This window comes from Mirounga angustirostris, unplaced genomic scaffold, assembly GCF_029215605.1.
Source record: "Mirounga angustirostris isolate CCGP_5_RB_7025 unplaced genomic scaffold, mMirAng1.0.hap1 SCAF_9, whole genome shotgun sequence".
NCBI lineage: Eukaryota > Metazoa > Chordata > Mammalia > Carnivora > Phocidae > Mirounga > Mirounga angustirostris.
In genome coordinates this window covers 24,424,228-24,445,962 of record NW_026991717.1, presented here as the reverse complement: position 1 = coordinate 24,445,962, position 21,735 = coordinate 24,424,228, and the positions used below count along the sequence as shown (strand labels likewise).

Here is a 21,735-nt window from a genome sequence, read left to right as displayed (position 1 = left end):
TATCTAATTTGCTGGCATAGAGTTGCTCAGAATATGTTCTTATAATTGTTTGTTTTTCTTTGGCATTGGTTGTGATTGCTCCTCTTTCATTCATGATTTTATTTATTTGGGTCATTTTTCTTTTCTTTTTGATAAGTCTGGCCAGTGGTTTATCAATCTTCTTAAATCTTGTTAATTCTTTCAAAGAACCACCTCCTAGTTTTGTTGATCTGTTCTACTGTTCTTTTGGTTTCTATTTCATTGATTTCCACTCTGATCTTTATTATTTCTCTTCTCCTGCTGGGTTCAGGCTTTATTTACTGTTCTTTCTCCAGCTCCCTTAGGTGTAGGGTTAGGTTGTGTATTTCAGACCTTTCTTGATTCTTGAGAAAGGCTTGTATTGCTATATACTTTCCTCTTAGGACTGCCTTTGCTGCATCCCAAAGATTTTGAACAGTTGTGTTTTCTTTTTCATTGGTTTCCATGAATTTATTTAATTCTTCCTTAATTTCTTGGTTGACCCATTCATTCTTTAGTAGGATGCTCTTTAGCCTCCATGTATTTGAGTTCTTTCCAACTTTCCTCTTGTGATTGAGTTCTAGTTTCAAAGCATTTTGGTCTGAAAATAAGCAGGGAATGATCCCAATCTTTTGGTACTGGTTGAGACCTGATTTATGACCTAGGATGTGATCGAATCTGGAGAATGTTCCATGGGCACTAGAGAAGAATGTGTATTCCGTTGCTTTGGGATGAAATGTTCTGAATATGTCTGTGAAGTCCATCTGGTCCAGTGTGTCATTAAAGACTTTATTTCCTTGTTGATCTTTTGCTTAGATGATCTGTCCATTTCAGTGAGGGGGATGTGAAAGTCCCCCACTATTATTGTATTGTTGTCAATGTGTTTCTTTAATTTTTTTATTAATTGGTTTATATAATTGGCTGCTCCCATGTTAGGAGCATAGATATTTACAATTGTTAGATCTTCTTGTTGGATAGGCCCTTTAAATAGGATATAGTGTCCTTCCTCATCTCTTATTAAAGTTTTTGGTTTAAAATCTAATTTGTCTGATATAAGGATTGCCACCCCAGCTTTCTTTTGGTGTCCATTAGCATGGTAAATGGTTTTCCACCCCTTCACTTTCAATCTGGGGGTGTCTTTGGTTCTAAAATGAGTCTCTTGCAGACAGCATTCAATAGGTCTTGGTTTTTTATCCAATCTGTTAGCTTGTGTCTTTTGATTAGGGCATTTAGCCCATTTACATTCAGGGTAACTATTGAAAGATAGGAATTTAGTGCCACTGTATTGCCTGTAAGGTGACTGTTACTGTATATTGTCTGTGTTCCTTTCTGGTCTATGTTGCTTTTAGGCTCTCTCTTTGCTTAGAGGACCCCTTTCAAGATTTCTTGTAGGGCTGGTTTTGTGTTTGCAAATTCCTTTAGTTTTTGTTTGTCCTGGAACCTCTTTATCTATCCTATTTTCAGTGACAGCCTAGCTGGATATAGTATTCTTGGCTGCATATTTTTCTCATTTAATTCTCTGAATATATCATGCCCGTCTTTCTGGCCTGCTAGGTCTCTGTGGATAGGTCTGTTGCCAATCTAATATTTCTACCATTGTAGGTTACACATTTCTTCTCCTGAGCTGCTTTCAGGATTTTCTCTTTGTCTCTCAGACTTGTAAGTTTTACTATTCGATGTCAGGGTGTTGATCTATTTTTATTGATTTTGAGAGGGGTTCTCTGTGCCTTCTAGATTTTGATGCCTCTTTCTTTTTCCAAATTAGGGAAGTTCTCTGCTATAATTTGCTCCAAAAACCTTCTTCCCTCTCTCTCTTTCTTCTTCTTCTGGGATCCCAATTATTCTAATATTGTTTCACCTTATGGTATCACTTATCTCTCGAAATCTGCCCTTGTGATCCAATAGTTGTTTATCTCTCTTTTTCTCAGCTTCTTTATTTTCTATCTTTTGGTCTTCTACATCACTAATTCTCTCCTCTGCCTCATTTATCCTAGCAGTTAGAGTCTCCACTTTGCATTCCACCTCATTAACAGCCTTTTTGATTTTGATTTGTTTAGATTTTAGTTCTTTTATTTCTCCAGAATGGGCTTCTCTAATATCTTCCATGCTTTTTTCAAGCCCAGATAGTATCTTTAAAATCGTCATTCTGAACTCTAGTTCCGACATCTTACTAATGTCCATATTGATTAAATCCCTGGCAGTCGGTACTGCCTCTTGTTCTTTTTTTTGAGGTGATTTTTTCCACCTTGTCATTTTATTCAGAGGGAATAGATGAATGAGAGAACAAAATGTTAACAGGGTAACAACGTCCCCAGAAAAGATACACTAAACAAATCAGGAAAGACCTGAAACCGGGGAAAAAGAAAGAAAAAAGTAACGAAAAAAATAAAAACAAATAAACACAAAACAACAACAACAACAACAAAAACAGAATATGATCTAATATGATCAGGCTGATGCATAGATCAGTGCCGCATACTAGATTTGGGGCATATTTTGGTCTGTTAGAAGTAAGTGCCTCCCAAAATTTTAAAGAAAGTAAAACTTATACATGTACAAAAAATAAGGGTTAATATGATGAAGGGATGGACTATGATTGTAAAGATGAAAATTATAAAAGATTTTAAAAAGGAATTGATAAGATAAGAAGTTGGTTGAAAAAAGAAAGAAGAGGATTTTTTAAAAAATGGAGAGAATGTGATCAGGAAGGAGACTAGAACATAACCATACACTAGAGATTTAGGGTATATTTTGATCTGTTAGAAGCAACTATATCCCAAAATTTTAAAGAGAGAACAACTTATATATATATACCAAAAATAAGGTTAACTACTATGAAGGGATAGGATATGACTCTAAAAGTGAAAAATAAAAAAAAGATTTTTTAAAAAAGGGATTGATAAGATGTTCATTGAAAAAGGGAAAAAGAAAAATTCAAAAGAAAAGTTAACTTTGAAAGACTAAAGAATCATGGGGAGAAAGCCATGAATTCTATGTGCAGTATTCCCCTAGCGCTGGAGTTCTGCCATTCTCATTGATCAGTAAACTTGGTCTTAGCTGGCTGTTCTTGCTGATCTTCTGGGGGAGGGGCCTGTTGCTGTGGTTCCCAAATGTCTTTGCTGGAGGCAGAATTGCCCCGCCCTTTCCGGGTTGGGCTAAGTAATCTGCTCGGGTTTGCTCTTGGGAGCTTTTGTTCTCTGTAAGCTTTTCGTACAGCTTTGAAGGAGGAGAGTGAAAATGGTGGCCTCCCAATCTCCTCCCCGGAGGAGCCGAGAACTTGGGGCTCCACTCCTCAGTGAGCCCCCAGATAAAAGCAATCACTCCTCTCTCCCCAGTATCTGGCCGCACTCTGTGTTCACCCAGCCTATGACCAAGCTTTTCTATCTTTGGCTCACGACCCCCTGTGGAGTCTCCAAACCCAGCCAATCCCTGCAGTGTGCTCCTGCACCACTCCTCCTGGGAGGAGGAAGGGGAGTCTCCCCAGATCTGCTGCTTGTTGGGTCCCTGCTGGAGAACCAGTGGCCCGACTGCACCGTGGATCACAGTTTATGGCAACCTGGAGCTGAGAGCCCACTCCTTGGCTCTGTCTCTGCAGCTGGCTTCCCTGCTCCAATACCTGGGAGCTCTACCACACTCAGGCACCCCCAGTCTTTCTGTGACCCCGAGGGTCCTGAGACCACACTGTCCCAGCGAGAGTTCCACCCCCCGCTTAGCCACTGGAGCAACGTCCCTCAGCAAAGCCAACTTTAGAAGTTCTGATTTTGAGCTCTGCTGCTCTATCACTTGCCAGAATCAGCCAACAGAGGCCCCCTCCCCCACCCTTTATCTTCCCGAATATCGCCTCAGATTCACTTCTCCACACGTCCTACCTTCCAGAAAGTGGTCGCTTTTCTGTTCAGAGAGTTGTTGCTATTCTTTTCTTCGATCTCCTTTTGAGTTCGTAAGTGTTTAGAATGGTTTGACCCCTAACCAGCTGAATTCCTGGGAACAGATGAAATCCAGGTTTCCTACTCCTCCGCCATTTTGCTCCTCTCACCCAGTACATCATTAGTTTTTGATGTAGTGTTCCATGATTCGTTGTTTGTGTATAACACGTCACCTTTGGAAATCAGTGTTCTGGTCATTTCTAGAAAGGGAAATTTGTAAAAGTAACAACATCAACACTTCCAATGGTGTGGAATGAAAAATTTCAAGCAATTCCAATGTCATTTCCAACCAATAACACTTGGAGGAAGTTAGGGAAGTTGAAAAGAAAACCTTACTAATTGAATATTTATAATTAATAGGTTCCAAGGAATTAAATATATAGATATGCATGTGACAACCTACCTGACAAGAAAATTATACTCACTCCTTGAAACGGAGTACCATAGATAGTCATCTTTTATTTAGAAGGTACTGGTGTCAAAGTTTCCCCAATTATCTCCCTTAGCATCATTCATTATGAATATAATCCACCTTTAAATATGTATAAAATTGGCTGAAGAAATATTAGCCAGTGAAATCTATCTTGAATACCAACAATGAGAAATTTATTTATTTTATTATTTTAAAAATGTTTCATGTACTATCTACATGAACCCTTTATTCTAATGTCTAGAAAATTGCCCCCTGGATGATAGGGAAGAAAAAAAAAAGCTATTCCGCTTCTTGTGATTGTTACCATCAATCTAATTAAAATATAGTCTAAAACATTCACAGGAATAAAAACAACTCTAAAATTACCATTTGTTTGTTTTACTTGAGATAAAGGCCAAATAAGACTCATTAATTCTTTCAAATAGGCTCTCTAATAGACCTCAATAGACTGCTCCTCATTCAGAAGATCGCATCATCTAAGAAAATAGCATGAATGACTTAAGGGTATGCACAGTCATTTTCCACTGAGTTCATTACTCATGTGTTGGTTCTCCATGGTCTGTTTACTATGAGTATATGGATGCTACCCGTGAAGCAAATAAAATGTTGCCATTTTACCCAACAATTAGATTTATGGACAACTATACAATTCATTTCCCTTAATTTATGCATTCAGGTTAGCTTTTAATACCCTGTTGGTACTACTACCTCACCAATTGAATTCTCCACACAGTTTTTGCCTTGCATGGTCCCTATGCTGGAACTCAGCTTATAGAAGAGATTTGTTACTCATTTTGTTCAGATTTCTACAAGATCCATTTTTGAAGTCTTTACTGATATAAGCATATTTATAAAATAGCTATTTAGAATGAGATATGTGACAGACACTAGAGCAATCAGGATTCTATCACCCTGGGAAATGCTGACCCAGCCCCATGGCTGACTAGCATAGCCAATCTTATTCTTATTGGAGTGTTATGATTCCCTAAGAGGAATGTCAGCACTTTCAGGACAAAATGCTTACTGATGTTAGAATTCCCAATAGCCTGTAAGGATGGAAGGCAGAATTATTCCCAATACTTTCCTTCATGTCATACATCAAGGAGAAGGAATAAACTCATCTATATGAAACCCAGTTTTTGGTCCACACCTGCCTGTGGTAAAATTATCATTGTGGAAAGATAAAAGGTATATATGACCATTTGCCAAAACTGCATATGACAGGAGGACTCACTATGTACCTTTATGTAAAAATATACTAATTTATTATTCCTCTAGGATGTTTCTGGCTATTCAAAGTAGAGGAAAGAGTAAAATCTGAAAAATAAAGGAGACTAAAGCTTCATATAACCCAACAGATTTTTAATACTAATAATAGTTTGTATTAACCAACTATCCACTAACTCAATTAAATTTTGATGACTTAAAAATAATAAGACAACAGAGATACATAAATTTACTATAAACTGTGTATTGTATCAGGAGTGTATAGTTTTGTTTCTTCCCAGATGAGGGAGCACTTCAAAATCAGCACTCCATTGGTGCAGTGATGAGATTCCATGGAATTCTAATATTATACCCAGTCTACAAAGTACATAGGAAATTGGAGAAGTTGCAAGACAAAATTTTCCTAATGGAATATTTAGTTATAAAAAGTTATAAGAATTCATAATGGATATTCATTCATCTGATGACAAGAACGATTATGCTCACAATTTTCATCAAAATAGTACAGAAATAATTGTTTCTAAGATATTTTTCTCAAAATTTCCCCAGCAGACTCATGTAAAATTATGTATTATAACTAGGGTGTCTCTCTAAACACATTACAAACCCATTGATGATATATGAAAGTGGCCAATGAAATTCATGTAAGAATCCAAGAATTTTAAATATAATCATCTCACATCTAAAAATGTTTAATCTAGCATGTAGTTGAAGCTATCACTTGAAAGTATATGAAATTTCTTGCTCAGATAATAGAAAAGGCAAAGAAAACAATGTGTAAACAACTGTTCTGATTATCTCTAGTGACTGGGATGACAAGCAAATTAAAATATACTATGATGATTCCACATAAGGTATCTACTTTTCAATTTACATACAATTGTTCCACTTAAAAGAAAATGACAAGTAAAATTTCATAGTATCTTTGGATTTTGATAATCTAATTACCCCAAAGACACTGATCATGACTCAGAAGATTCCGGGAGCTCAAACACGTAAATAGATCAAATGTAGTCACAAACATTTCTCATGGGACTCATGATTTAAGTGTTGGTTCCACAGGATCTATTTATGACTTATGTGTAGATACTGGTAGCCAAAAGTTATAATATCGTTCCACAATTGGTTATATAGACCTATCTACAATTCATTTTCTCTAGCACATGCCAGCGTGTTATTTTTCAAATACCACAGTACTTTTTTTTTTTTTTTTTTGGTAACACTTGCTGACCAAACTGAATTCCCCTCCACATTTTTGTTTAGCATGATCCATGGGGTAGACCTCAGCTCACAGAAGTTATTTTTGTTACTCACTTTGTTCATATTCCAACAAGATCCATTTGTGGAGTCATCATTTATCCAGGAACATTTATAAAAGGGACCATCAGAATGAGATACGTGGTAGACACTGAGCATTCAGGATTCTGTTACCCTAGGAGACATTGATCCACACTAACTTGATGACGGTAACCAGAATCACTGATGATCCAGTGCAGATTAGAATAGCCAGAGTCTCATTGTCATTGAAGTGCTACAATAACCTGAGAGGAATGTCAATATCTTCAGGAAAAAATGCTTACTGATATGAGAATTCCCATTGGCATTTGAATATATTTTGGCAGAACTATACCTGAAGAGCTATATGTCAAAGGATAAACTCTTTCATATGAAACCCATTTCTGTCCATCTTGAACTGTAGTAATAAATACATATAAAAATGAAAATCATGTACATTTGTCAACCAAACAAAAGATAGTAAAATTCACTGTGTATATACATTTCAATTTAACTATATAAATTAATTTACTTGGATATTTTTTAATTATTTTAAGAAGAAAAGAGTGCAAATTCTGGAAATAAAAAAAAGACAGAAACTATGAATGATTCAATAGATTATAATGCCTCACAGCACAAATAGAAGGAGAAGAGAAAATCAAAAAATACCAACAAAAGATTAAAAACCATTATGTAGTAGTCTCACAAAGATTTAAAATTAGTGATGATAAACATATTTACCTTGTAACTACAAGATCTGTGGAAACAAACTAAAATAAAGCTAGCATCAGATAACAAAGAGAAGTTGTAAAAAAAAAAAAGAAACTTTAAAAATTATATAAAAATCTCATAGGATAGGCTCATTATTAGTGTTGACAAAACAGGAAGACAATAAATGAACTTAGTATGAATCAAAAGATTTTATCCAATCTTGGAAGAAAGAACATAACCTAAAATATTCACAAAATTAACATGTGATAAGAAATTAAGATTCTCAATATCACATCATTAGAAAACATGATAACATAAGGGAAGTCAAAAAAACTAAATTAGTAGTATAAAACTGAAAATATGATTTCACTAACAAATATAAAAATTATTCATTTGACATTTCAGTAACAAAAGGGCATTTGGAAAACAAATTTAAAAAGTTCAATTCCATTAAGATTTTACAAATAATTACAATGGAAAATAATAGAAGGATATATATGTGTATATGTAGAAAGTTAAGTATGAGTGAAATTCATTAAATCACAATATATTGATTATATAGTTTCCTGTCTTCACAATGAGTAATCACATACCTGAAGACTAATGACTAACATAGGGTAAAATGAATTATGACACATTGTATGACCTAAATATAAGAGATACACTTCAATAACATCCACTACCTTCCACAGGACACTAAAAAGTTTTTTAATACACTGTTCCAAATAAAAATTTGATAAAATGTGGACAGACAACCTCAGGTACCATTCCAAGGAACTACACTTGGAAAAGAGAACAAGACCACAAAACCATAAGATTGTCATCATCAAGTGGCACACCAAGAACACTAGCAAAAGAAAGAAGATATCCATCTGAACTGTACAAAAGACATTTAAAAGCACAGTTAATATGACAGGCATGGTGCAATATGTTCCACTGGAAAAAAAAATCCAAAAAGCACTGGGAAATTTCAATGCTAAGATACTAAGAAAAAAAATTTCATAAAAGTAAATCATTTTGCTGAATAATCCACGTTCATAATTGGGATAGATCAATAATATGATGTGAACACAAAGCTGAAACACACAATATAGACAAAAGGATCCTAAGGAGGAATGCAAAATGAAAAAACAAAAAAGCCTGAATCACTGAAATATACATGATTTCTAAATACTAAGGGAATAAACAGCATATATAGAAACATGAAAAAGAAAAACCACAAAACAATAAATGTGAAGGATACACAAAGTTTGAAGATGAAGGGGACGGAAAAACACATAAACAGTATATCATAAACAGCATGTTAAAAAAAAATGAAAAAACTATCATTTATACTAGGATCCTACCTGAGGGGATGAAGGCGTCAGACTCAAATGGATAAAAATATTTTTTGAAAGGGAAAAACGTAGTAAGAGGCAATGAAAGGCACTCCACAGGAGACTATCTCTCAGGAAGGGCAGTCAGAACATCAAAAAACAAGACCACAAGGCCACTAAACTGACTAGAACAGACAACCCAAGAAAACTACAGAGCACGCCACGTGCCCTCTGCCATGGAGCAGCTGAGGAAGAAGCCTGCCCCGAGCCTGGCCTGAGGTCCTTCTCCTGTCCCGCGTCACAAACCTATCTGCCCTGGAGTGGACAAGGCACAAGGGCAAGGGGGGAGCAGGGCCCCGGGGCGGCAGCGGGGGTGGGGGTGAGCGGTGGTGGTAGGGCCTCAGTGACTCCAAGGCAGCCTGCTCCCGCGCGCTGTGGTACGCCGACCTCTGCCACCCGCACCCTCCCGGGCCGCGCTAGGAGAGCCCAGACCTCTGCACGCAAATGGCCCCGGTCACCGCAGGCAGTCCCTAGGGGTGGGGATGGTCCTCCTTCCGCCGCTGAGACTTTCTCCGCCAGACGGCGACATCCAAACCTGGCGCGCACTCCTAGCTACCCGCAAAGCTATCGGACGGCATGTGTCCCTCACTCAGAGTTCCCGGGTGGAGCCACGTGCTGGACCTCAGTTCCGATGAGGACGACGGTAGGGATTGTACTCATTTTGTTCAGATTTCCAAGGAATGCATTTGTAGGGAGTCGTCATCGATCCGAGCACATTTCAGGACATGGAACGTTAAAAGTGCCGGGCTCCAGCCTGGGACAGCCGATGCGTTCACACACATCGGCTCTCGGCAGAACCCAGGGCCAAGCCACCGTGCAGCCAGGGGAGCCATCCTCGGCCAAGGAGGCCTCGCGAAGATCCCCGGCCAGTTGAGGCAGAGGCGAGTCTCTTACCGCTTATGCCGGCAACTCCCACGTGACTGCAGACCACACAGCGCTACTCTCCCCGGCCATCTTCGCCATGCAGACCGGCCATCGCGGATGAGGCAGAATGGGACTCACCCATGCTCACGGACGCCCACGTCCAGTCAACTCCACCTGGGAAGTGGGGAGAAGAGACAGGTGCACTTCAGCATGCCAGACAGGTCTGTGGGCATCCACTGCAGTGCCTCGCAGCAGGGACACACTGCTCTGCCTCTCCCTACGATCTGGGGGTTCCTCCCATGCCTGCGGACAGACACCCACATGTGGACGCTTCCAAGCATGGGGGCATGAGGTTCGGGGTGGGGGAAGGAAGGAAGGGTGGCGGAAGGGGAGCGGGTCACGGGCGTGGGAGGGGGAGGAGGTGGAGGTGGGCAGTGAGGGCCACCCTGGGCACAGAGTGATGCAAAAGAAACGAGTCCCCAGTCCACACACCCCACCACTGGTCTCCTACACGCTGTCCACACGGCCATAGGGGGATCTCGTGGACCTCGCCCTCGCCTCCCCACGGTCTGGGTCCCAGCCCAGAACACCTCTGCCCAACAGCCGGGGCCCTGGCAGGAGCAAACCCATCCGCAGCACCTACTCCTCCCGAGAGTGAGTACACGCCAGGCAGACACGAACCGGCATCAGCTAGCTAGCCCAAGGGAACAGCCCTCTCAGCTCGAGGGGAACTGCCCCAGGAGCAATGAGCCCGGAAGCTTCCGGGAGAGGACCCTTTGTGGCCTAGGGCCATGGGGGCACAAGTGGCCTCCCACAGCTGGGCACCCACGCTCCTGCCCTCTCTGCCATGGCCAGATCCCCTCCCTTTTTCAATGCAGAAAGCCCACCTGGGGCTCGAGAGAACCCCCCAATTCCCGAGGTGCCAGTGACCAATCCATCTGGCAGGAGGTCACCTAACACTGGTTCTCGCGGGCTCCAGAGCAGGACCCATGCAAGGAGTGACCTTGCACTCTCATACCACTCATGTGTCCGCCCTCATCCAAGGGTCACCCACGGAGGCCCATGTCATTAGAAGCCCATGGGGCCCTGCGACATGGCCCAATCCTGCCCTGGGGGCCACGCCCCAGGGGGCTGTGCGTTGGATCAGGAGCACTGCCTGGCCTCAGAACATGACCCAGCCATCCCTGAGCCTGGGGTACCCACCTCTGCCCCAAAAGGAAGCACACAAGAACTATGTGTGTGTCTGGCCACCAGGCAGAAAGACCCATCAGCACATACCCTGATCCCACAGCCTCTCCTGCCCCTAGTCCAAGAGCAATTCTCACGGCACTGTTCCCTGCCACATTCTGCCAGGTGGTGCCCGCTGCCCTCCCGATGGAAACCCAAACTTCTGGGGAGACGTGCATGGGTCGGCTACCCATTTTGAAGGAGACTCTCCGGGGGCCCATTTACTGCCTTGCCCACGGAAGTCAGCTGTGGAGGGGAGGGCAGGGCGTTGGAAAGGGCGTTGGCCCCCAGATTTGACCTGCCCATCTGAAACCCACCAGACACCCCAAGACGCCCAGGCGCTGCCACCTCCCCCTACGAGGAAACACATCACGCCTACTGTAGTTGGACACCTTGGCTTCCCGAGGCTCACCGTCACCCAGACAGGCTTCCCTCCTGTGTGCCTGCGGCAAGGGGTGACCTGTCCCAGCAGGGGATCACCCCGCCTCAAACCCCACGTTGACTAATGAGTTGTTCCAGGGACCACGGTTCTAACTGCCTCTATCTCTGCTGAGGGCTTCCCCTGGTCCCCCGTGGGCCACGGCCCTTTAACCTCAGAGCCACGTCCCTGTAAGCCACCATGATGGCCAGAGTCCACAGGATGGATGCTGTCACCCAGGTGATACGGTTGGCATAGCCGACCTCCCCAATCCGACGCCCCCTGAGCCTGCCCTTCCAGGGCACTCCACGAGCCCTCTGCCACGGAGCAGCTGAGGAAGAAGACTGACCCGAGCATGGCCTAAGGCCCTTCTCCTATCCCATGTCCAAAAGTCTCTGCCCTGGATGGACAAGGAACAAGGGCAGGGGGGAGCAGGGCCCTGCCTGGGGCAAGGACCGAGACCAGGGCCGTGCCCGAGGCAGCGTTGGGGATGGGAGTGAGTGGTAGTTGTAGGGCCTCAGTGACTCCAAGGCAGCCTGCTCCTGTGCAGTGTGGTACGCCGACCTCTGACACCCACACCCTCCCGGGCCGCTCTAGGAGAGGCCAGACCTTTGCACCCAGAAGGCCAGAGTCGCAGCGGGCATTCCCTAGGGGTGGGGGTGGGCATCCCTCTGCCGCTGAGACTTTCCCCCACCAGACAGCGACTTCCAAACCTGGCGCGCACTCCTATCTACCCGCAAAGCAATCGGATGGCATGTGTCCCTCACTCTGAGTTCCCAGGTGGAGCCACGTGCTGGACCTCAGTTTCGATGAGGACGACGGTAGGGATTGTACTCATTTTATTCAGATTTCCAAGGAATGCATTTGTAGGGAGTCGTCATCGATCCGAGCACATTTCAGGACATGGAACATTAAAAGGGTAGGGCTCCAGCCTGGGACAGCCGATGCATTCACACACATCGGCTCTCAGCAGAACCCAGGGCCAAGCCACCATGCAGCCAGGGGAGCCATCCTCGGCCAAGGAGGCCTCGGGAAGACCCCAGCCAGCTGAGGCAGAGGTGAGCCTCTTACTGCTTATGTCAGCAGCTCCCACATGACCGCAGACAACACAGCGCTGCTCTCCCAGGCTGTCTTTGCCTCACAGGCTGGGCATCGCCGATGAGGCAGAATGGGACTCCCCGATGCTCACAGACACCCGCGGCCAGCCAACTCCACCTGGGAAGTGGGGAGAAGAGACAGGTGCGCTTCAGCATGCCAGACAGATCTGTGGGCATCCATGGCAGTGCCTCACAGCGGGGACACACTGCTCTGCCTCTCCCTATGATTCGGGTGCTCCTCCCGTGCCTGCGGACAGACACCCACACGTGGACGCTTCCAAGCATGGGGGTTTGGGGTATGGGGTGGGGGATGGAGGGAAGGGTGGTGGGAAGGGGAGCGGGTCGTGGGAAAGGGAGGGGGAGGAGGTGGGGATGGGCAGCGAGGGCCACGCTCGGCACAGAGTGCTGCAAAGGAAATGAGTCCCCAGTCCACGCACTCCACCACTGCTCTCATACATGATGTCCGCCCAGCCATAGGGGGATCTCGTGGACCTCACCCTTCCACGGTCTGGGTCCCAGCCCAAAACACCTCCACCCAACAACGGGCCTCACAGCACCTACTCGTCCCGAAAGAGAAGTGCATTCCACGGAGACACAAAACAGCATTGGGAAGCTAGCCCAAGGGGACAGTTCTCAGCTCGAGGGGAACTGTTCCAGAAGCAATGAGCTGGAAGCTTCTGGGAGAGGACGCTTTGTGGCCTAGGGCCACGGGGGCGCAAGTGGCCTCCCGCAGCCAGCCACCCATGCTCCTGCCTTCTCTGCCGTGGCCAGATCCCCTCCCTTGTTCAATGCAGAAAGCCCACCTGGGGCTTGAGAGTCCCCACTTCCCGAGGTGCCAGTGACCAACCATCTGGCAGCAGGTCACCTAACACTGGTTCTGGCAGGTTCCAGAGCAGGACCTGTGCAGGGGGTGACCTCACATGCTCATGCCACTTGCGTGTCCACCTACATCCAACTGTCACCCACAGAGGCCCCCGTCGCTAGAAGCCCACCGGGCCCTGCACTGTGGCCAGATCCTGCCCTGGGTGCCATGCCACAGGGGGCCGAGTCTTGGACCGGGAACACTGCCTGACCTAAGAACACAACCCAGCCGTCCGTGGGCCTGGGGTACCCACCTCTGCCCCAAAAGCAAGCACACAGGAACCATGTGTGGATTTGGCCACCGGGCAGAAAGATCCATCAGCACATACCCTGATCCCACATCCTCGCCTGCCCCTAGTCCAAGACCAACTCTCATGGCACTGTTCCCCACCACATTCCGCCAGTTGGTGCCCACTGCCCTCCCACTGGAAACCCAAACTTCTGGGGAAACTTGCATGGCCTGGCTACCCACCCTGAGGGAGCCTCTCCAGGTCACCATTCACTGCCACACCTGCCAAAGTCAGCTCTGGAGGGGAGGGGAGGGCGTAGGAAAGGGCACTGGTGCCCAGATTCAACCTACCCATCTGAACACCACTGGCAACCCCAAGACGCCCAGGTGCTGCCACCTCCCCCTAAGAGGAAACACGTCAAGCCCACGGCAGACGGGCGCCCTGGCCTCCCGAGGCTCACCGTCACCCGGGCAGGCTTCTCTGCTGCGTTCCTGCGGCCAGACGTGACCTGTCCCAGCAGGGGCATCGCCCCGCCTCCAACCCCCATGTTGCACTAATGAGTCGTTCCAGGGACCACGGTTCTAACTGCCTCTATCTCTACCGAGGGCTTCCCATGGTCGCCCGTGGGCCATGTCCATTTGACCTCACTGCCATATCCCTGTAAGCCACCATGATGGCCATGGTCCACAGGATGGATGCTGCCACCCAGGCGATACGGTCACCGTAGCCGACCTCCCCATTCCTGAAACCCCCTGAGCCTGCCCTACCAGAAAGGCACTCCTCGAGCCCTCTGCCATGGAGCAGCTCAGGAAGAAGCCTGCCCCGAGCCTGGCCTGAGGCCCTTCTCATGTCCCTTTTCCAAAACCTCTCTGCTCTGGAGCAGACAAGGCACAAGGGCAACGGAAGGGGAAGGCCCGAGGCTGGGGCCGTGGGCGGGGTGGCGGTGGGGGTGGGGGTGAGCGGTGGCGAGGAGGGCCTCAGTGACTCCAAGGCAGCCTGAATCCGTGCAGGCTGGTACGCCGACCTCTGCCACCCTCACCCTCCCAGGCCGCTCTAGGAGAGGACAGACCTTTGCACCCAGAAGGCCTGAGTCACAGAAAGCAATCCCTAGGTGTGGGGGTGGGCATCCCTCTGCTGCTGAGACTTTCCCCCACCATACAGTAATTTCCAAACCTGGCATGCACTCCTAGCTACCTGCAAAGCTATCAGATGGCATGTGTCCCTCACTCAGAGTTCCCGGGTGGAGCCACGTGCTGGACCTCAGTTTCGATGAGGACGACGGTAGGGATTGTCACTCATTTTGTTCAGATTTCCAAGGAATGCATTTGTAGGGAGTCATCATCGATCCAAGCACGTGTCAGGACATGGAACATTAAAAGTGCCAGTTCCAGCCTGGGACAGTGGATGCGTTCACACACATCGGCCCTCGGCAGAACGAGGGCCAAGCCACCACACACCCAGGGGAGCCATCCTCAGTCAAGAGGCCTCAGGAAGGACCCCAACCATCTGAGGCAGAGGCGAGCCTCTTACCGCTTATGCCGGAAGCTCCCAGGTGACCGCAGACCACACAGCACTACTCTCCCGGGCTGTCTTCGCCATGGAGACTGGGCATCACCGATGAGGCAGAATGGGACTCACCCATGCTCACAGACACCTGCGTCCAGCCAACTCCGCCTGGGAAGTGGGGAGAAGAGACAGATGCGCTTCAGCATGGCAGACAGGTCTGTGGGCATCCACAGCAGTGCCTCGCAGCGGGGACACGTTGCTCTGCCTCTCCCTATGATTCGGTGCTCCTCCTGTGCCTGCAAACAGACACCCACACGTGGACGCTTCCAAGCATGGGGGCGTGGGGTATGGGGTGGGAGATGGAGCGAAGGGTGGCGGGAAGCGGAGCCGGACATGGGCGTGGGAGGGGTAGGAAGTGGGGGTGGGCAGCGAGGGCCACCCTGGGCACAGAGTGCTGCAAAGGAAATGAGTCCCCAGTCCACGCACCCCACCACTGTTCTCCTACACACAGTCCACACGGCCATAGGGGGATCTCGTGGACCTCGCCCTCCCACGGTCTGGGTCCCAGCCCAGAACACCTCTACCCAACAATGGCCCTCTCAGTAGCAAACCCGCTCGCAGCACCTACTCATCCTGAAAGTGAAGTGCATTCCAGGAAGACACAAAACGGCATCGGCAAGCTAGCCCAAGGTGACAGTTCACAGCTCGAGGGGAACCACCCCAGGAGCAATGAGCTGGAAGCTTCCGGGAGAGGACGCTTTGTGGCCTAGGGCCACGGGGGCGCAAGTGGCCTCCCGCAGCCGGCCACCCATGCTCCTTCCCTCTCTGCAATGGCCAGATCCCCTCCCTTGTTCAATGCAGAAAGCCCACCTGGGGATTGAGAGTCCCAACTTCCCAAGGTGCCAGCAACCAACCATCTGGCAGCAGGTCACCTAACACTCGTTAGGGCGGGCTCCAGAGCAGGACCACTGCAAGGGGTGACCTCACACGCTCATGCCACTTGCGTGTCCGCCTACATCCAACTGTCACGTATGGAGGCCCGTGATGCCAGAAGCCCAACGGGCCCTGCAACGTGGCCCGATCCTGCCCTCGGGGCCATGCCACAGGGAGCCGAACCTTGGACCAGGAGAACCGCCTGACCTAAGAACACAACCCAGCCGTCCGTGGGCCTGGGGTACCCACCTCTGCCCCAGAAGCAAGTACACGGGAACCATGTGTGGATCTGGCCACCAGGCAGAAAGACCCGTCAGCACATACCCTGATCCCGCAGCCTCGCCAGCCCCTGGTCCAAGACCAATTCTCGCGGCACTGTTCGCCACCACATTCCGCCAGTTGGTGCCCACTGCCCTCCCGCTGGAAACCCAAACATCTGGGGAAACTTCCGTGAGCTGGTTACCCACCCTGAGGGAGCCTCTCCAGGTCACCATTCACTGCCATGCCTGCCAAAGTCAGCTCTGGAGGGGAGGGGAGGGCGTTGGAAAGGGCACTGGACCCCAGATTCGACCTGCCCATCTGAACACCACTGGCAACCCCAAGACGCCCAGGTGCTGCCACCTCCCCCTAAGAGGAAACGCATCAAGCCCACCACAGACGGGTGCCCTGGCCTCCCAAGGCTCACCATCACCAGGGCAGGCTTCTCTGCTGCATTCCTGCGGCCAGACGTGACCTGTCCCAGCAGGGGTATCACCCCGCCTCCAGCCCCCACGTCGCACTAATGAGTCATTCCAGGGACCACGGTTCTAACTGCCTCTATCTCTACCGAGGGCTTCCCATGGTCGCCCGTGGGCCACATCCATTTGACCTCACTGCCACATCCCTGTAAGCCACCATGATGGCCACGGCCCACAGGATGGATGCTGCCACCCAGGCGATGCAGTTAGCATAGCCGACCTCCCCATTCCTGAAACCGCCTAAGCCTGCCCTACCAGAAAGGCACTCCTCAAGCCCTCTGCCATGGAGCAGCTCAGGAAGAAGCCTGCCCCGAGCCTGGCCTGAGGCCCTTCTCATCTCCCTTTTCCAAAACCTCTCTGCTCTGGAGCAGACAAGGCACAAGGGTAAGGGAGGGGGGGCCCAAGGCTGGGGCCGTTGGTGGGGTGGTGGGGGGGTGGAGGTGAGCGGTGGCGAGGAGGGCCTCAGTGACTCCAAGGCAGCCTGAATCCATGCGGCCTTTTGTGCTGACCTCTGCCACCCTCACCGTCCCAGGCCACTCTAGGAGAGGACAGACCTTTGCAGCCAGGCGGCCCGAGTCGCGGCGCGCAATCCCTAGGTGTGGGGATGGGCATCCCTCTGCTGCTGAGACTTTCCCCCACCATACAGTGACTTCCAAACCTGGCACACACTCCTAGCTACCCTCAAAGCTATCGGACGGCATGTGTCCCTCACTCAGAATTCCCGGGTGGAGCCACGTGCTGGACCTCAGTTCCGATGAGGACGACGGTAGGGATTGTCACTCATTTTGTTCAGATTTCCAAGGAATGCATTTGTAGGGAGTCATCATCGATCCAAGCACATTTCAGGACATGGAACGTTAAAAGTGCCGGGCTCCAGCCTGGGACAGCTGATGCGTTCACACACATTGGCCCTCGGCAGAACCCAAGGGCAAGCCACCACATGACCAGGGAACCATCCTCGGCCAAGGAAGCCTCACAAAAGACCCCAGCTGGTTGAGGCAGAGGCGAGTCTCTTACCGCTTATGCTGGCAGCTCCCACGTGACCGCAGACCACACAGCGCTACTCTCCCAGGCTGTCTTCGCCATGCAGACCGGGCATCACCGATGAAACTGAATGGGACTCGCCAATGCTCACGGACACCCAAGTCCAGCCACCTCCACCTCGGATGTGGGGAGAAGAGATAGGTGCGCTTCAGCATGGCGGACAGGTCTGTGGGCATCCACGGCAGTGCCTCACAGCGGGGACACGCTGCTCTGCCTCTCCCTATAATCTGGGGGCTCCTCCCGTGCCCACGGACAGACACCCACACGTGGATGCTTCCAAGCATGGGGGCGTGGGGTACGGGATGGGGGATGGAGGGAAGGGTGGCCAGAAGTGGAGCTGGTCACGGGCAGGGGAGGGGGAGGAGGTGGGGGTGGGCAGCCAGGGCCACCCTGGGCACAGAGTCCTGCAAAAGAAACGAGTCCCCAGTCCACGCACCCCACCACTGGTCTCCTACAGGCCATCGCACGGCCTTCAGGGGATCTCGTGGACCTCGCCCTCCCACGGTCTGGGTCCCAGCCCAGAACACCTCTGCCCAGCAGCCATGGCCCTCGCAGGTGCAAACCCACTAGTGGTACCTACTCATCCCGAGAGTGAAATTCACACCAGGTGGACTCGAAACGGCATCGGCAAGCTAGCCCAAGGGAACTGCCCTCAGCTCAAGGGGAAACGCCCCAGGAGCAATGAGCCCAGAAGCTTCATGGAGAGGACCCTTCGTGGCCTAGGGCCACAGGGGCACAAGTGGCCTCCCACAGCTGGCCACCCACGCTCCTGCCCTCTCTGCCTCGGCCAGATCCCATCCCTTGATCAAAGCAGAGAGGCCACATGGGGCTCGAGAGACCCCTAATTCCCGAGGTGCCAGTGACCAACCCATCTGGCAGGAGGTCTCCTAACACTGGTTCAGGTGGGCTCCAGAGCAGGACCCATGCAGGGGGTGACCTCACACTCTCATGCCACTTGCATGTCTGCCTGCATCCAAGGGTCACCCACGGAGGCCCGGGTCACCAGAAGCCTGAAGGGCATTATGATGTGGCCTGATCCTGCCCTGGGGGCCATGCCCCAAGGGGCTAAGCCTTGGACCAGGAGCACCACCTGGCCTCACAACACAACCAAGACCTCCGTGACCCTGGGGTACCCACCTCTGCCCCAAAACAAGCACATGGGAACCATGTGTGGGTCTGGCCACCAGGCAGAAAGACCCGTCAGCACGTACCCTGATCCCGTAGCCTCGCCAGCCTATAGTCCAAGAGCAATTCTCGCGGCACTGTTCCCCGCCACATTCTGCCAGTTGGTGCCCACTGCCCTCCCGCTGGAAACCCAAACTTCTGGGGAAACTTGCATGGCCTGGCTACCCACCCTGAGGGAGCCTCTCCAGGTCACCATTCACTGCCACACCTGCCAAAGTCAGCTCTGGATGGGAGGGGAGGGCGTTGGAAAGGGCACTGGACCCCAGATTCAACCTGCCCATCTGAACTCCACTGGCAACTCCAAGACGCCCAGGCACTGCCGCCTCCCCATAAGAGGAAACACGTCAAGCCCACTGCAGACGGGTGCCCTGGCCTCCCAAGGCTCACCGACACCCGGGCAGGCTTCTCTCCTGCATTCCTGTGGCCAGTGGTGACCTGTCCCAGCGGGTATCACGCCACCTCCAACCCCCATGTCGCACTAATGCGTCATTCCGGGACCACGGTTCTAACTGCCTCTATCTCTGCCGAGAGCTTCCCTGGCCCCTGTGGACCACAGCCCTTTGACCTGACTACCGCATCCCCATAAGACACCACGATGGCCCCAGCACACAGGATGGACACTATCGCCCAAGTGATGCGGTCAGCATAGATGACTTCCCCAGTCCTGATGCCCACCGAGCCTACCCCATCAGCAAGGCACGCCACATGCCCTCCTCCAGGGAGTAGCTGAAGAAGAACCCTGACCCAAGCCTGGCAGGAGACATTCTCCTATCCCGTGTCCAAAACCTCTCTGCCCTGGAGCGGACAAGGCACAACAGCAAGGGAGGAGCAGGGCCCAGGACTGATTCTGTGGCCGGGGCAGCAGCAGGGCTGGGGGTGAGCGGTGGCAGGGAGGGCATCAGAGACTCACAGCAGCCTGCACCCCCATGGTGTGGTAGGCTGACCTCTGCCAAACACACCCTACTGGGCCGCTCTAGGAGAGGCCAGACCATTGCCCCAAGATGGCCTGGATTGCACCTCTCTGCCGTATACAGATCACCTCACTTCTTCAATGCAGAAAACACCCGAGCTCAAGAGACCCCAATTTCCAGTGCTGCCAACAAAAAACCTATCTGGATGAGACACCTAACACTGATTTGGGCGGGTTCCACAACAGGACCCGAGCAGGGGGTGAGCCCTGCTGTCATGCAATTGTATGGGACTGCCCTCGAGGAAATGTGCAGTCACTTGGCAAGTGGTGCCCTTGCCCACCTTGGGTCAGGACTCACGTCCTGCCACAAAATGGCACGAGATCGATGCCACTGAATCTACCTTTGCCAATTGAGAACCCAAGGGGCGGCTGAAAATGGCCAGACACTCCCCATCTCAAAGTCACTTGGCAAAGCACGGCACGCCATCTCTACCTACAGCCACTTCTGACCAGGACGCAACGTTGACGTGGACTCGGTCAGGCTGCTAGGTGTCCCACTGTGACTGCACCTCAGCGCCCACCAGCAAACCCAAGGGCCCACGGGAATGCTGGCAGCCCTGGGATGCCGGGGGCAAAGCCGACAAATACCAATGCACAACAGAGGGGAGTGGCCCTGGACTCCAGGCCAGGCGCCACAGCCTGTGCACTCGGCCCAAATGCCCTCGCGAGACAGGCAGCTCAGCCCTTGGCAAGCGGTGCCCTGCCCCGCCGAGGGCCAGCATACCAGCGGACTGAACCCAGGGCCCATTCCCACTGAGGGCACTGGCGTGTCCACGGCCAGCGGCTTTGTGGGCCCTGCCTCCGAGGAAATGTGCAATCATCGGCGACCCTGTACACGGCCGCGTCTTCATGCCTGCACTGGCTCGGCCCCCCTCCAGAGCTGTCCACCTGGACTCGCACGTCTGGCGCAGGGATCTTCAGCGAGGACACCCACAAGGGCTGTGGACGGTACAGTCCACCACCCTGTGGGATGCAAGGAAGGGCCCCTCGCTCGACACAGGAACAGCACCATTGTCTTGGTGGATCTGCACGCCCGCCACCACGATGGCGACACAGGCGAGGAAAAGAAGAGAGCTCCGTTAACCAAGGAGAGCTGCACGTTTGACCAGCTCCCCAAGTGGCCAGGGCGCTGCTCCTGGCTGCCATCAGCACACTCGGGGCCTGTCCTGCCCTGCCTGGCATGCAGGGTAGCAAGGAGAGGTCTCAATCCCGCCCTCCAAAGCAGGATTGGGGGTCCCCTGGCTCCCAGCCAAAAGGACCCTCCCGGGAACACACCTTCACCTCAGGAGCTGCGGGCCCAGGGAAACAAGGTCTCCCCATCCCCAGGGGGCTAAGCAAAGTGCCGCAGGCATGGCCAGGCTGTGCATCGTCGCCTATGCACACCCTCAAGACTCCGGGAAGACACCCTAGAGCGCCGCTCCTTGGACCCAGAGACCGCAGGGGCACACCGGTCAGGGACTGCAGTGCTGGACCAAGACACCTTGAAGCCGGGGCCAGTGGCCAGCAAGTGGCCACCGTGATGTGGACAGGGAGGGGTAGGGTGCCCAGAACCCTGAAACCATGGAAGGATTTCTTGGAACACAACCAGCGGATAAGGACGCGTGCCTTCCCGGAGTCACCACACCAGCGGTCCTCCCGGTCCACGCCATTCCTGGCCAGGGCAAGAGCCAGCACCGAGGAGCCATTTGCACCCTGCGCCCACAACACAGGCAGCCCCA

General features: G+C 50.7%; 1 long non-coding RNA gene and 4 other non-coding genes across 17 annotated transcripts in view; all 5 read right to left on the bottom strand.

The window, feature by feature from the left end:
- Positions 1 to 21,735, bottom strand: part of LOC123860961 (uncharacterized) — an 82,500-nt gene that overhangs the window by 38,437 nt on the left and 22,328 nt on the right. For 10 of the 13 annotated variants that reach the window (XR_010404914.1, XR_010404913.1, XR_010404909.1 and 7 more), the window contains 4 exons: positions 17,836 to 17,979; positions 15,173 to 15,316; positions 9,840 to 9,983; positions 3,867 to 4,123 (listed from right to left, as the gene is read on the bottom strand). This is a non-coding gene — a long non-coding RNA (uncharacterized LOC123860961). Of the gene's footprint in view, positions 1 to 3,866; positions 4,124 to 6,897; positions 7,016 to 9,839; positions 9,984 to 12,525; positions 12,670 to 15,172; positions 15,317 to 17,835; positions 17,980 to 21,735 lie in introns of all 13 variants that reach the window. The other 3 variants (XR_010404910.1, XR_010404912.1, XR_010404920.1) reach the window with 3 other exon arrangements.
- LOC123862683 (small nucleolar RNA SNORD116) lies at positions 9,563 to 9,654 on the bottom strand. Its single transcript, XR_006795363.1, has one exon. It is a non-coding gene; the product is annotated as a small nucleolar RNA SNORD116 (small nucleolar RNA).
- On the bottom strand, positions 12,250 to 12,341 carry LOC123862684 (small nucleolar RNA SNORD116). Its single transcript, XR_006795364.1, has one exon. It is a non-coding gene; the product is annotated as a small nucleolar RNA SNORD116 (small nucleolar RNA).
- LOC123862680 (small nucleolar RNA SNORD116) lies at positions 14,898 to 14,990 on the bottom strand. Its single transcript, XR_006795360.1, has one exon. It is a non-coding gene; the product is annotated as a small nucleolar RNA SNORD116 (small nucleolar RNA).
- LOC123862681 (small nucleolar RNA SNORD116) lies at positions 17,559 to 17,651 on the bottom strand. Its single transcript, XR_006795361.1, has one exon. It is a non-coding gene; the product is annotated as a small nucleolar RNA SNORD116 (small nucleolar RNA).